This window comes from Camellia sinensis, chromosome 4 (assembly GCF_055761805.1).
Source record: "Camellia sinensis isolate YWXY chromosome 4, ASM5576180v1, whole genome shotgun sequence".
NCBI classification, from domain to species: Eukaryota; Viridiplantae; Streptophyta; class Magnoliopsida; order Ericales; family Theaceae; genus Camellia; species Camellia sinensis.
In genome coordinates, this window is record NC_138964.1 from 146,009,746 (window position 1) to 146,026,316 (window position 16,571).

Consider the following 16,571-nt stretch of genomic DNA (forward strand, 5'->3'; position numbering starts at 1 on the left):
AGGACTGGAATTGTGTGTGTATATTTTTGTGGATCTTCTTTCATACCTCAGTTATACTTTGTGGGTACCTTTTTATATTGTTGAGGGTTTGTTTGGGATGTGGGTTAATTTTTTGACTTTTTGACTCTTTTAGTCTGTGATTAAAAAGTCTCGTTTGGGATAAATTTTTTGATTTTTTTGACTTTTGTGAAAAAAAATAAAATAATTATGAGTTGAATGTGATGCTTTGTCATATTGGGTTAAAAAGTTTATTTTGTCTTTTTATGACTAAAATAGTCAAAAAAAATTGAAACACCTGGCATGCCAAAAAAATTTGTTTCCATGTGTGATATCATTCGATTTTATGGCTTAGTTGTTATGTTGGCACTATTATGTGATCTTGTTGTGCAACTCTGCTTCATCGCCAATCAGGTCAATCGATTTGATCAACAATGTGTCTTTTTCCTGTTGATCTTGTGTCCTTTGTTTATTGTTTTATACAATTCATCGGGGAAGTGGTCTTTCTATCCCGACGAGCCAATGAGGTCATGTGGCATGCCTTTTCTTGTTTTATACAATTCATTGGGGAAGTGGTCTTTCTATACCGACGAGACAATGAGCTCATGTGGCATGCCTTTTTTGATATGAGATCTATCATGGGTCGCATATTTGAACATATGAAATTATCTAAATACCTTCTACTTTTTCTCTTTTCTTTTTTGTACGCTGATGCTTTAGCCACACGAACAATTCTTAACACCAATATCTCAACTATTTTCATTATAATGCCATCATCAATCTCGACTATCTTCACCCATCATCGAGTAACTTGATTTTTTTTTATAATGTATTTAAATTTATTGAGTTAAGTAATAGATTATTTAAACTTGACTTATTAATCTAATAAATTATTTTTAAATTTATTTTTAACAAATCAAACAAGAGTCAAACTCAAGTAATTTGGTGACCAAATTGGAGTTTAGTGGTAAAGCAAAATGACTTATAGTATCATCGGCTAGAGAAGTAAATGAGAGAGTGAAAAACAATTACGGATGAAATAAACATATTATTTGAATATGTTAATTGATTTAAGGCTCTCCTTATTTTCAGAGATAGGATATATGAAATTGCTAGTGAGAGGATTAAATAAAATTGTGTTTGTTTTTATAATAATTGTTAGTGTAGGGGTTATTAATTTTTTTTTTTTATATAAAAAATAATGACAGACCATGATTTTTCAAAATTGTCTATATTTTTTCATTAGTAACCATGTTTTTTACTTTAGAAAAAAGAAAAAGAAAAAGAGTACACTTGGGTCGGATGTCCAGTTGCATTCTATTCTTAATAGATTATGAGAGGGTAATTTTTGTGAAAATTAGGCCGAGCTGGGAGATGGTCATTATGGCCCACAATACGAAGGGCTGAGTAAAAAGGTCGTAAAGTTACTCCGGCCCAAGAGAGGTACAAAATTACTCCGGTCCGAGAGAAATGTAATGTTACTCCGGTCCGGAAGTGACTTGGAGTTAGGCCGGTCTCAGAGTTAGCCCGGTCATGGCATAATGTAGACATAGCAAGCCTCACTCTTAACTTAGCTCGGTATCCGCAGGGAAACCGAGGTACAAACTGCGGAGTAAAAGACCGGGCTAGTTGAGTCTTGGCCATGTGGTTGCTAGCATAGCATGGTCATTTTACTTCGGTCATGATAGCCCGGTCATAGAAGAACCATCTCACTTGGTTTAAGCAGTGAGGGGGGTGTTGGAGTATAAGGATTATCCTTCAGGAGGTTAAATCCTAGGAGGACTCTACATGGAGGAGTAGAAGTCCTACTAGGATTGTGCCACACGAAACCTATAAAAGCTCACAAATATCACCTTTGGAGAGGTAACACACAACTTTGCTTTTTGAATACACGGAGCTTTTGTCTATTTGTCAAGCTTACTGACTTAGGCATCGGAGAGGTTTCCAGCACACACCCGCGGCTAGCTCACGTTTGTGTTTTCAGGTGATAAAGCGACGACGTACAGAGGAGCGTAGACTTAATCAACAGGATTATACGAGAAAGTTTATTTCTTTCCCGTACAATTGGCGCCGTCTGTGGGAACAATAGATAGGACGAAACCTCTTGATCAAGCTATACCTCTTTAGGAACAATGGCATACATTGAAGAATTACCACAGTCCGCCATCGACGGGCAAACACCAGATGGGGGGGCCAGGCGTGAAGGATTACCTTCTATCCCTCCCATGGCGGACTTGGAGCCCCAACGACACAATGCCAGGAGAGATACTAGGGGGAGGCGGACTCACAGCCCCCGTCGCTCTCGTTCACAAACTCCTGACAGGCAAAGGCGGATGATTGATCCTCAAGTTCTGGAGGACCGCGTGAAGGAGCAAGACGAATTAATAAGGAAGATGGCGGCCGACATGGAAGCCTTGAAGCGCCAGATGAAGGAAAAAAGAGTGGCGACAGGAGAGGGGCGCAAAAACAAAACGCCCCCTCGTCGCTCAGAAGACCATGGAAGACATCTAACGCCGTCACAAACAGAAAGTAGAAGCCTCAGGACAGGCGATACTCAGTTTGGAACCTCCAGAACTCGTTACTTTAGGTCTGAGAGAACGAGATCATTAAGGTCTTACACAAAAGGGAGTACCTACCGACCCTCACACTCGCACCAAACATCATCCAAACAGACGGAGTTACCCAAATCATCCGATTTGCGGATCATGCTGGAAGAAAAGGCACGATGGAAGGAGGACACCAGGGCGCGCGACCCTCGCAGAGTTTCTTCAACGATTGGCTCCTCGATCACATGGAAGCGTCGAAGTTGGAATGCCATTACCACGCCCTGCCTACGAACCGACGGACAAAGCATTAGCGAGGCTGCAAACCTCGCCGTTCGTTCCGGCAATCGAAAATGCGCCCCTACCTACAGTCTTCCTTCAGCCCAAATTCACTACGTACGAGGGGAAGACGGACCCCTACATTCACCTAAGCCACTTCTGCCAGGTTATGGCGGTATATCGGCGAAACGAGGCTCTAATGTGCATCATCTTCCCGTCAAGCCTTGGCGATTTAGGCTTGACTTGGTTTGAAAAACTTCCAGAAGGCAGCATAGCCTCCTGGGCGCAATTGGCAAAGGCATTTGTCACAAGATTCAGAACAAACACTAAAACCCCGGTGGAGATTGACCAGTTACTCTCCATCGACATGGGCGACAAAGAGATCCTAAGATCCTACAATAGTCGCTACTGGGAGACATTCAACTAGATTGGGGACTGCCCCACCAATCTCGCCATTGCATAGTATAAAAGAGGCCTTCCAGTCGGGAACAGACTAAGGGACTCGATCACCATGACGCCACCCCTCACCATGGAAGCCTTGATGGAAAGAGTGCATCAGCACATCAGGGTAGAAGAGGATGGTGCACGTGCCAAAGCAAAATCTGGGGCAACCACAGTACCAGAAAAAAAGACCTCAGCAAAGGTTAATACGGTAGATCGACCGAACAGAAACGGACGTGGCAAACGAGATAACGGAGAAGACCCAGATAAAAGATGGTTGAGAATCCGCACTGCCATAACCACGGTGTTCAAGAAACCGATATATCGGATTCTGAGCGAAATAAGAGATGAGCCTTTCGTTAGATGGCCAGCCAAGCTAGGGGAAGCTCAGAAGGACTATGATGAAAGATCACGGTGCACATTCCATAAAGAAAAGGGGCACCGCACTGAAAATTGCACGCCATTGAGACAGCACTTGGAGGAGTTGGTGGCAGCAGGTCACCTGGGGAAATACATCGAAGGAGGGGCCCAACCAGCCCCCCAGGACCATAACCACCCCAACGGAATGCCGATCGACACCCCACCTCTAGGCGTTATCAATGTAATACATGGAGTCTTTGAACCTGAGCGTGTATGCGAGTTCAGGGGATCAATCAAAAAGGCCGAGCACTTTAGGGAGGTGTTAAGTGCCCAACCTGCCATCAAGAAGGGGAAGACAGAGGCAACAAACGTCATGTCTTTTTCAAATAAAGACTTGGAACGAATATACTGCCCTCACAATGATGCCCTGGTCGTCACTCTCCGAGTCAAGGATTTTGACGTCAAGCGGATTCTGATTGACCAGGGTAGTTCATGTGAAATCATGTACTACGAAACATTTAAACAATTGAAGCTACAAGACAAGGACCTGGCGCCAGCCGTATCTCCCCTAATTGGATTCAACTCCATGCCAGAATGGCCCGTCGGCAAAATAATTCCTCCAGTTAGAGCTGGAAGCGTGACTAAACAAGTGGAATTCTAGGTATTAAAAGTCCCCTCCACTTACAACATCATCTTGGGCAGAACATGGCTGCATGCCATGCGATTGATGGCGTCATCCTACCACCAAGTAATGCGGTTCCCAAACGACACTAGTGTAATTGAAGAGGTCTATGGAGATCAGATTATGTCCAAACAATGCTTTGTCACGGTAAATGGCAGCCGCGCTGCCAAAGGATAAGTTCATTCGGTGGAAGAACCTGAGAGTAATGAATTGTTCGCAGATGTAGGCAAAGCAGCTAATCAAAAAGCGGTAGAAGACTTGGTAGAGGTGAGAATAGATGAAGAGAATCCGGATAAGTTTTTTTTGCTCGGTTCGTCGTTGTCCAGCACTGAGAGATTAGAGGTATTGGAATTCTTAACCTCTAACATCGAAGTGTTCGCCTGGACGCCCTACGACATGCCAGGCATTGATCCAAACTTCATCTGTCACCAACTTAATGTCCACCCATCCGCCAGACCAATCATCCAACGCACACGCAAATCGGCACTCCACCACGCCGAGATAGTGGCGGAAGAAGTAGGTAACCTGCTGGAGGCAGGAGCAATTAGAGAAGTGCACTATCCAAGATGGATTTCCAACACAGTCGTAGTGCCAAAAAAGAATGGCAAATGGCGTGTCTACGTCGACTATAAAACAGTCAACAAGGCGTGCCCAAAAGACAGCTTTCCTCTACCACGGATAGATCAACTGGTAGACCTAACGGCAGGGCACAACCGACTTAGCTTTCTGGATGCATACAGAGGCTACCACCAAATCGCCATGCATGAACCAGACCAGGAGGTCACATCTTTTACAACTCCAAGAGGACTATACTGTTACAAGGTCATGCCCTTTGGCCTAAAGAACGCAGGGGCAACATTCCAACGGATGGTCACCAAGATGTTTGAACCATTGTTAGGCAGAACAATGGAGGCTTACATCGGCGACATGGTGGTCAAGAGCAAGGATGAGAATGACCATCTTAAGGACCTAGGCGAGATGTTTGAGATCCTGAAGAAGCACAAGCTGCGCCTCAATGCGTCCAAGTGTGCGTTCGGAGTAGGGTCTGGCAAATTCCTAGGCTTCCTTGTTACCAACTAGGGTATAGAAACAGACCCCTCTCAGATCAAAGCAATCCAGGATTTGGAGAGACCAAACTCAGTAAAAGAAGTGCAGCATCTCACCGGCATGGCGGCTGCACTCAACTGATTTATTAACTGGTCGTCAGACAGACTACGACCATTTTTTCAAGCATTAAAAGTCAAGTTAGAGTGGGACGAAGAATGCGACCGAGCTCTGGAAAGCTTGAAGGAATATATGTCTTCCCCACCACTGCTTGTTACCCCAGTACCCGGTGAAGAACTTTTCTTGTACCTGGCAGTCTCTTAGCACGCAATTAGCGCAGTGTTGGTTCGTGCAGAAGGAATCCAACATTTGCCCATCTTTTATGTCAGCAAGACATTGCTAGGAGCCGAAACAAGGTACTTACCACTGGAAAAACTTGCATTGGCCTTAATGATGGCCTCCAGAAAATTGACACACTACTTTCACGCCCACACCATAGTTGTCCTCACAGTTTTTCCACTAAAAGCTTTGTTTGAGAGAGCGAACTTTTCCGGGCGAATTTTGAAGTGGGCAGTAGAGTTGGGACAATTTGACGTCAAGTTCCAACCTAGAACCGCAGTAAAAGCCCAATCTTTGGCAGACTTCGTCGCTGAGTTTACTCCTAGAAGTCATCATATCTGCCCAGTCGACCTAACTGACACAACCGAACTAGGGATGGAAGTTGACGCCGGAATAGCACAACCCCTAGCAGGAGGCACTCGGTCAGACTCCAAGGCAGACCAGACTAAAGATGGCAAGGAAGAAGCAAACCAAGACTCACCAACAAATAAAGACTTGGTACAATCAGATAGCGAGGGGCAGACAGCAAGCATGGACCTTGAAGAAAATACCAGCAACATTCTTGACCCCACGACATCATCTGACCCCTCCATTTGCTGGAAGTTGTTCGTTGGAGAGATGTGGAAGCTCTTTGTGGATGGAGCATCCAACCGGCATGGTGCAGGACTTGGCATAGTCCTCATCTCACCAGACGGCCTGATTATGGAGCAAGCAATCAACCTTGGCTTCCCAGCATCAAACAACGAAGCAGAGTATGAAGCACTTCTCGCAGGTCTCAAAACAGCATTCTACATGAAGGCCACCGAATTAATGGTCTACAGCGACTCACAGCTGGTGGTAAACCAAATTTCTGGCGATTATGAAGCAAAGGATGACAGGATGGCCAAGTACCAAGAATTAGTCAGAATGGAGATCAAGAAATTCGAAGTAGTAAGGATAGAACAAATTGGCAGGGAGGAAAACAACAGAGCAGACAAACTAGCAGGCTTCGTCTCAATGGTAGATACCTCCATCCCTTATCCACTACTAATGGACTACCTACCTAGACCAAGCATTGAAGACCCCGAAGCAGAAGAGGTATGTTGCGCAGAACTAGGCCCCTCTTGGATGGATCTCATCATCCTGTTCTTAAAAGACGGCATCTTACCAGAAGAGAAAAAAGAAGCCAACAGAATAAGAGCGAAGTCGCAACGATTTTGGCTCTCCCCATCTTTGGCATTATGTAAAAAGTCATTCTCAGGACCTTACCTAAAGTGTGTTCATCCCAGCAAAGTGGAAGCATTCTTGTTCGAAATACACGAAGGGGTGTGCGGAAGCCATCAAGGTGGAAGATCGCTAGCTTACAGGGCCATTTCGCAAGGATACTGGTGGCCATACATGCAGGCAGACTCGGAGAAATATGTGAAGAAGTGCGAGAAATGTCAGAAATTCGCACACCAAATACATCAACCAGCTAGAGAACTCCTACCATTGACTAGCCCATAGCCTTTCGCAATGTGGGGCTTGGACATAGTAGGACCACTTCCAACAACACCCGGAAACAGGAAGTTCTTTCTCGCAGCAACAGACTACTTCACAAAGTGGGTGGAAGCAGAAGCATTGGCATCAATCAAAGAAAAAGATGTGAAGAAGTTCGTTTGGCAGAATATCATCACTCGGTTTGGCATACCAAAAGCCCTAATCTCAGACAATGGCACTCAGTTCGACGGCAGAATCTTCAGAGGCTTTTGTAAAGAGTACAAGATAGAGTTCTACAATTCTACGCCGGCATATCCCCAAGCAAATGGTCAGGCAGAAGCATCAAACAAGGTAGTATTGGATGGACTGAAGAAACGGTTAGAAAAATCCAAAGGCAAGTGGGCGGAGGAACTCCCTCATGTTTTATGGGCTTACCGTACTACACCACGACGATCAACTGGAGAAACACCATTCTCCTTAGCTTATGGCATGGAAGCAGTGATCCCACTAGAAATTGGTCTCCCCACAATTCGAAGCGAAAATTTTGATCCTAACTTGAATGGCGAAGCCATAACTTTGGAACTCGACCTTGCGGAGGAAAGAAGAGAAAGAGCACTGGTTCACATCACCTCGTATCAACAAGAGTTATCCAGGAAATACAACAAAACGGTGCATCCAAGACAATTCAAGATCGGAGATTGGGTACTGCGCAAAGTGATGGGAAACACCTTGATACCAGGAGATGGCAAGCTAGGGCCTAATTGGGAAGGTCCTTACAAAGTGGTTGGGTTAGCAGGCAAAGGGACATACCACCTAGAAGACAAGGACGGCAAAGCGATCCCTAGGCCATGGAACACCGCTAATCTCAAGCTATTTTATTTTTAACTTTTCTCTTTCAAACATGTGTAATTTTTTCTTTCCTCAATAAAACAATCAATTCTTTTTTAAATTGTTCTCTGTAAAAGTTAGCTTTAGTAAAATTAGGTACATTGCAAACATACTATTCTAAGTTGGCTGGAAAAACTAACTTAGAGGTTGGCTGGATTAAACCAACACCCTTCCTAAGCCCAGGATAAGGATCCAGGCTGCAGGACGTTTGGTCGAAATAACCAAACATACTATTCTAAGTTGGCTGGAAAAACTAACTTAGAGGTTGGCTGGATTAAACCAACACCCTTCCTAAGCCCAGGATAAGGATCCAGGCTGCAGGACGTTTGGACGAAATAACCAAACATTCTAAGTTGGCTGGAAAAACTAACTTAGAGGTTGGCTGGATTAAACCAACAACCTTCCTAAGCCTAGGATAAGGATCCAGGCTGCAGGACATTTGGTTGAAATAACCAAACAATCTATTCTAAGTTGGCTGAAAAAAACAAAACTCTTAGAACTCTTTTAGCCGAAGCAAGAACATCGGCTAAAAGAGTGGTTGGCTGGATTAAACCAACTTACTCTTTAGCCGAAGTAAGGACATCGGCTAAAAGAGTGGTTGGCCAGATTAAACCAACTCTTAATACTCTTTAGCCGAAGTAAGGACATCGGCTAAAAGAGTGGTTGGCTGGATTAAACCAACTCTTAGTACTCTTTAGCCGAAGTAAGGACATCGGCTAAAAGAGTAGTTGGCTGGATTAAACCAACTCTTAGTACTCTTTAGCCGAAGTAATAACATCGGCTAAAGAGTGGTTGGCTGGATTAAACCAACTCTTAGTACTCTTTAGCCGAAGCAATAACATCGGCTAAAGAGTGGTTGGCTGGATTAAACCAACTCGTAGTACTCTTTAGCCGAAGTAAAAATATCGGCTAAAGAGTGATTGGCTAGTAAGCTCAGTTAGATTGCTTAGCTGAGATCGGAATTAAATATCTCGGCCACACTACTATTAGAAACCAAGCTCAAAACAGGAATTTAAACCGAAATAACAGTTGGAAGTGAAAAGTCATTACAAGTACAAACATGCAGATCAACTGAAATAAGAGTTCAAAAACAAGAAAATTTTCATTCTTCAAAGAGCAATTACAAGGGGGGGCCATAGCCCAGTTACAAGAGCAAAAAGTAACAAAGAAAAGAAAAGTACAGAATCAAGTGAAAAGGTCTTTAAGGTCGGCGTCAATATCAACTTGAACACCGGTTGCAGATGGAAGATCAGTCTCAGTAACAACTGGCAGAACGATATCAGTCGATGGCTCAACAGTCAGGTCTTCAACCGTTGCCTCCAACCGAGCTGATTGATCGTTGACTTGCTCGTTGACTACCGGAGTAACAGTTTGTTCGTTTTCTTCATCTTCATCATCTGAATCCTGCAAAAATTGTTCTTGGACAGAAGCAGCATATTCCGCTAGTGAGGCCGGAATAAAGTACTGCGGAGCATTGTAGACCTCGGTTTCGGGCCCACAGCCGAGCTGTTCTACAGCACTCCTCCAGCCACACTTAAAGAATAAGTCCTTCGCCCCCTCACACTGTGGAATGTAGAGGCCCTCCGCCTCTTTGAAACCTTTAGCGTTGGCATCACCGACCTTCTTCTTCAGATCGGCTATTTCGGCGTCTTTTTTGCCTTCAAGTTTGGCCAACTGTAGACACCCCATTTTTGACCGTCCTCAAGACTTGGACGTCACCGTTTGAACACTCGGTGATTATCCATGTTTGTGTTCGTTTGGAGTTCCCGGAGGTCTCGGCTACGCGCCTTGCCTCAGGATCTCCGAACTTGACTGTTTAGTGTCTGGTTTCACACCAAACACTTGTGTTTTGCCTTGGAAGGGGAGAGAATGCCTTGTGAGACATCCCCGCACACCGCCGGCAGTGGCTAGATGCCACCGGCAGGTTTTTGCTTCCATCGGCAATCTTTTATGCCGGTCGGCACATTTTGTTGCCGGTCGGCACTCTTTTTTGTCAAAATGACATTTTTGGGCAGCCGAGCACTGTTCATCTACTTTATATAGATATTTTGTGCCAGCTGTGATAGCTGGCACCAACTCTGCCTCCCTCCATACACGTGTATGGAGGGATCTCCCTCTAAGCAAGCTTGTTGTATAAGCTTTGCAAGAGGGAGTTCTATAAGAGGACAAGCCTCCTCTTGGCTCTAAGTTAGAAAGTTTGAAGGCAAAAACCAGAGCTTCCATAGATAGATACACCCTATCTCTATATCTCCCTCTCTCTCCTCCTTTGTGTGTGTTTCTTGGCCTAAAAGTGTGATTTTACCTTACTTTTGCACCATTACACACACTATTACACCTAGCTCCGAGTTTGAGGGACTTGGGAGGTTGATTCTTGAGTTTTTGGACTGATTTTGATCAAAAGAAGAGGGCTGGACCATTTGTTCTTCAAAGGATCTTCAAGGGTGAGCACTTTACTTTAGATTCCCCAAACTTGCAATAGTTTTTTACCTATCTTGCTTGCTGATTTAGCTTTTGTGCATAACATAAAAAAGGCTTACATTTTCATGCTTTAGAACTTTCATTAAGGTTGTTTTGTGGTTTGAGTGCAAACTCACCTTGTTAGGCTTTATTTGGCCCTTTTTGTGCTTCCCTTGTGAGGCCTTGTTTGCTTGAGTGTGTTGGTCTTTTCACCACTAAAAACCAGTTGATTTTCAGTGATAAAGAAGGTGGTTTGAGGTCTTGCATAGGGGAGGGACACCCCTCTCCCTTCATTGTCTTATTTCCTTGCATTTTGGCTTAAAGGGTAACATGCATGCTTGCTTGATTTTTGCCTTATTTCAGAACTTTTTAGGTGTTTTTGGGTCATATGTAATCTCTGTTTTTGGTCGGATTTATATCTCTTTGCATGCTTAAAGTATTTGCTTTGCATTGCTCCTTTTGGCCTAGAAAAGCACCTTGTGTTTAGGCCATGATTCTTGCATGTGTAGGCTTAGTTTCATGAAGGTTTTGGCATTGTCTTACCATGTTTAAGGTCTGTTGGCCCTTCATTTCAGCCATGCTTGCATAGTTTGATGTCGTCTCTTTATGTTTTGGCTTGTAAGCTTTGAGCATTTTGGCCTCTAGCATGCATAACTATGGTCATCCTCATGATTTGGCATCATTTAGGACCCCATTTCAGTCCATAAATCATGCTTGTATGCTTGCATTTGTGACCTCTTCCATGCCTTGAGGGTGTGCCCTTTTATGCCTAGATATGAGCCTTGGTGCACACACCTCTTTGGAGCCACTTTAGCTGCCATATTAGGAGGGTTTGGAGTCCTATTTTGGCCTGTAAAAATTCTATTTTTTTACTTGTCTAAATCATGCCACGATTGGTCTTGTTGTTGGAAGTGAAGTGGCCCTTTTTGTGCCTTAGCCTTGGGACCATTGGATTGCTTGTTGGCATAGGTTTTTGTCCACCTTTTTAGGCACTTTTGGCCGCTGTTTTGGGGTGGATTAAGGTCTGCCCCTTTATGGTTTGAGGCCCCCTTGCATGCTTGTCTTATGACCATTGCATGATTGCTTCATTAAGGGTTGTAATATTTTGGTCCCATTGCTTGAATTATTCGTATTCGCATTGCATTTCGCATGCTTAGCATTGCATACTTGCCATACTAGTTACATAACATTTGGCATGCTTTGCATTTCCATCTCATTGTTTCATTTTGAGCCATGTTTGCATGACATGCATTTCACTACTTGGTTTGGGGTGTCAAATTAAGTGTTGAAGGTTAACGGGCGTTCATACCATAAGTGATGTAACGTGCCTTAACTTTCGGTCGCCGGGGCCTTTGACTTTGACATGATAAGGCTTTGGTCCTCATTTGTATGTTGCATGCATCTTTACATCAAGTGGCAAACTTGATCCCTTGGGCTATCATGCACCATTGATGGCTCGAGGATCGAGGGCCATGCTTCCCTGAATTCAAAGCATGATAGGAAGCATGACCATGCTTACATGTGCCTGAAATCCCATGCCATACTGTCTGTCCTCTGTTTGCTGTCAAAACTGTCTTCTGCAGGAGGTTTTTGCCGACTGGCATAATTCTGCGCCGGCCGGCAACCTGTTTACAGCCGATAGATCCAAAAACGGCCGGTGGAAGTTGTGCATTGCCGGTGGGAATTTCCTCTAGCCGGTGGTACTCTGCAGCATGCAAGGAACCTGTCCTAGGGCTTTGGAAATTTTCAGAGAAGCAGGGCAGTATAAATAGAGGTGGCAGTGATGTGGTACGGGTTTTTCAGGCGAGCCGGGTTTCGAGCATGCATCATTCGTGCATCCCGAGGCAGAGGCTGCGGCCATCCCTTTCCTTTCTTTTTGCATTCTTCCCATTAAGTAAATTAGAAATTCTGTAATAATTTTATTTGCTTATTATTTGGACTGTAATATTTATTTGTGTCCTCAGAGCGAAGGCAAATCTGTAATAAGTGTGGGTGAGTGTGTGTATGTCTTCCAATCCCCACTTCTTTCTTCCCTTTTATTTACCTGCTTATGATGGTAGATTAGGGCATTTTTGAAATTAGCACACTTTATGCTATGCATGCGTGCATTCATGCATTTGTATTGCATGCATTAGGCTCGGTACATCATGCTAACTGCATTTGTATTTCAAATTCCAAATTGAATACGTGAATCAATTGGTTGCATTTCACATGCCATATTTAGGTTAGCCGAGCCTACTCTAATTGCATCTTACATGTGTTGCATTAGTCAACTTGACATGGACTAGGACATGCATGTTTGCTAACTAGTTTATTGTTTTGGCACGGAGTACGATGTAAGTATTTATGTTTTAGCATCCCGCATGCATGTGAGTGTTGCCATGACAGTATGCTTGCCATGCGGCTAAATGCTTATATGATAAATTGTTTGAATGCTTGTGGGTGAAGGTTAGTTTGTTTGAGTTGGAGAAACTCGTTGAAATCCGTATTTTAGCCTCCTTGCGAGTAGCAAATTCCAAAGTGTTTTCTAAAACAAACGGATATGCAATGTTTATTTCCAAATTAGGCAATCTAGTCTATACTTGTTTGCTGCGCGCATAACATAGTAATTCTAGGCTAACAATTGGAATAAGAACACATAGTGTTTTCAAAAATGGATATCATGGTTAGTAGAGGCCGGTCTTCGGACCGGGCGAAAGGGGGTGCTCATAGCTGACCTTCCCCGATCGTACCCAAGCTCCCGAGCTGAGACAACTCCGGTGATGACGGACATGTGGCCTTCGGCACCGAGTCAGGGTTTCCTAAATTCCCCCATAAAAAAAATATATTTAGGTGGCGACTCTGTATCTGGCAAAGTAGTCCATGTTTGGCACTTTTTTTCAAAAAATCTGTTTCTCAAAACGATTTGCCAGATTTGGACTCTTTGGTTCAAGATTAAGAACCGCAGCAAAAAGCGAGTCCAAACTGTAGCGAGGGCCCCTCGCGGGACGCGTCTACACCAACTCGCGCAAGTATTTGTCTTTCACCATTGCTGCAATTTTTTATTTTTCTGCTTCAGCCGAGCTAACAAGTCTGGTCAAGCGACCGTTCTCGGACTGTAGCTCGGCTATCTGCTTCTTGGCTTGCTCAAGCTCGGCTGCCTTTGCCTCGGCATCTGCCATGGCCTGCCTGGTAGTCTTTCGAAGCTCCAGCACTTTCTTATGTGCAATGTTGTTCTTCTGAATGGCCTGCAAAAGAGTTGTGACTCTCTTTAGCCGGACTGACAGTTGGGAAAAGTTAGACAAAGAAAAGGAAGTGCCACTTACTAGGATCATTGATTTTGTTGATGACCGGATGGCCGTCAGCTCGGTGTTTAATTGTTTGTTGTGGTGCTCCATGTCTTTTGGAAGGCAAACACTCTTGGCTAGATTGAAAGCCATCAAGTGATCCTTCTCAGCAACAACCGAGTTAGTTTCCTGAATATCTCGATTCTGAAAGGTAAGACTTGGAGCCCATTTGGAGGAGTCAGCTCGGTTAGAATACTCCGGTTGAGGGCTCGGTTGAGGGCTGGGCGGAAGAATGGTCTCATCCTCGTCAACAAGTCGTTGCTCGGTTTGGCTAGTCCGGGCACGCTTGTTTGCCCGAGATGAGGATGGCTGCTGGAATTGAAGGGCTACCACGGTTTCAGTCGTTTGGCTTGGTGGCGATACTTCGGGTCTGTTGGTCTCGGTCAAGAGGGCCCTGACTCTGTTTCTCTTGGCCATTTCTTCTTCAGCGGTCAGTGGGATTAGTCTGATTTTTGGCAAGGTTGGGTCCGGTTCTGGGGCCTCCTCTAGCAGAAAGTCGGTCACTCTCGCTTTTCGGCGGCCACTGTATCTATAGGTCGGCTCGAACTTTAGCAGCTTGGGCCAACTACGTTCTGGATACCGTAGTGTGGCGCGCAAGGTCGCTAGATTTGGATAGCTGTATACAGAATGGAGGTGGGCAGAATCTGCGAAAGAATACTGTTAGTTCGGCTGAAAATTGAAAAATCGAAACATTGTAAAGCACGCAAGAAAACCGAAGTAAATATACCGGGTTCTCCTTTTTTCCAATTGATGCTTCGGCCAGGAATCTGGACTTGGTGATCCTCAAACTTCCCAGACACCCAGAAAAAATCGTTGTCATTCAAGTCTTTATCCGGTGTGTTTTTTATTATTTTTTCATGACAACGGCATATTCTAAGGTAGTACACCCAGCCGTCTTCCTTCGAACCAATGGAGTATTGGTGAAAGATTTCGACCAGACCGAGGTTGAGACCGGCTTGGCGGTTTAGTTCGGCTATTCCCATTATTATACGGTATGAATTGGTGGATAGTTGGGTTGGGCATAGTTTGGTTTGCCTAAGAAACTCACAAATCAAGGGTTGGACTGGAAATCGTAGTCCGGTTTCAATTATGGACAAGAGGGTGAAGGGGGCAAAGCCTTCATTCCCCCAGGGTATGACATCTTTTTCTGCCAGGGTAAGGTGTACATCGTCAGGTATGCCATAATCCCTTCGGAATTCGGCTAGACCACCTGGCGTCTCTACTAGAAACCTATACTTCCCAATTTATTGTATAATTTATGAATAAATTAGTTCGGTCAAAAAATTGTGCTCAGTAGCACGGTTGAGCGTCTAGAGGAGTGCCTGGGCAACCTAAGTCTGCAAAGTAGAAAACAAAGGGGTTAAGCACAGATCATTGGACCGCGCTACAAAATAAAAGTAAAAAATAGGAGCCCTACTTCGGCTATATGGATGCTACAGGTTCTATCTCGGTTTCTGCAAGGTGATTGGTAGCTCGGTTTGAGCAGGGTTTTTATTAGTTCGGGCTTGGCAAGCGTCTAGATATCTCGGTTGTGGAAACGGTTCTGTTTGACCGGTTGATCGTCTAGGGGCAGTTTTCTGAGTTCCATCTAAAAAACTAAGAAAGCTGGTTTAGCCCCAAAGGCCTAGATCGGTTGGAGTTCAGGTATCTCAGTATGCTAAGTACAAACCTAGTTCGGTTGGTTACCTCGGCTAAGGTCTATCAAGAAGTGGTTTGGCTTATTCAAAGCTACTGGTGTAAACATGAAGTGTTAGTCCGGTTGTAAGCTGACTAGACTTTTACCTAGCTTAAACAGTATCTTAGTTCGGTTGCGACATGATTTTGGATCGAAAACCAATTTTCTACAGGATATTTCATATACTCATGTGTTCTATGGTTAAGTTTTTTCCATAAAAATACAGAAGGAAAGCAAAATGGAAAAATATGTTTTGTAAAAACACAGGAAACAAAATACGAAAACAAAGTAGATGTACAGTGCTTACCTGATGAAGAGGCATGAGCTGGAGGGAGAATAACAGCTATGGAGAACACGAGCTCAGAAAATGAAGAAACAATGGAGGCTCAGAGAGAGAGAAGTTACAAAGTGTGTCAAAATGAAGAGACTCGTTTTAGGTAAAGGGAAAAAGGCGGGACTATTCAAATTTCACGAAGTACGAAGACGGCGTGACAGCCGTCCTCAGTCAATTAGTGCGTGCCACGTGTCCTAGGAAGGAGAAACGATTCAGTTGCTGTGATTGAAGAGACGTTTTGACCGAACAAGCAGAGCCCGGTGTAAAATTAGCTCGGCTGGAAGGCTTAAGAGTTTTAGCTCGGCTGGAAAGGCTAAAGGGTTTTTAGCTCGGCTGGAAAGGCTTAAAAACTTCAGCTTGGCTGATAGACAGGTAATCCCTATCATGCTGTGCAGATGGAATTAATGGGCAATTGAGAGGGTAATTTTTGTGAAAATTGAGCCGAGCTGGGAGATGGTCATTATGGCCCACAATACGAAGGACTGAGTAAAAAGGTCGTAAAGTTACTTCGGCCCAAGAGAGGTACAAAATTACTCCGGCCCGAGAGAAATGTAATGTTACTCCGGTCCGAAAGCGACTTGGAGTTAGGCCGGTCTCAGAGTTAGCCCGGTCATGGCATAATGTAGACATAGCAAGCCTCACTCTTAACTTAGCTCGGTATCCGCAGGGAAACTGAGGTACAAACTGCGGAGTAAAAGACCGGGCTAGTTGAGTCTTGGCCATGTGGTTGCTAGCATAGCATGGTCAT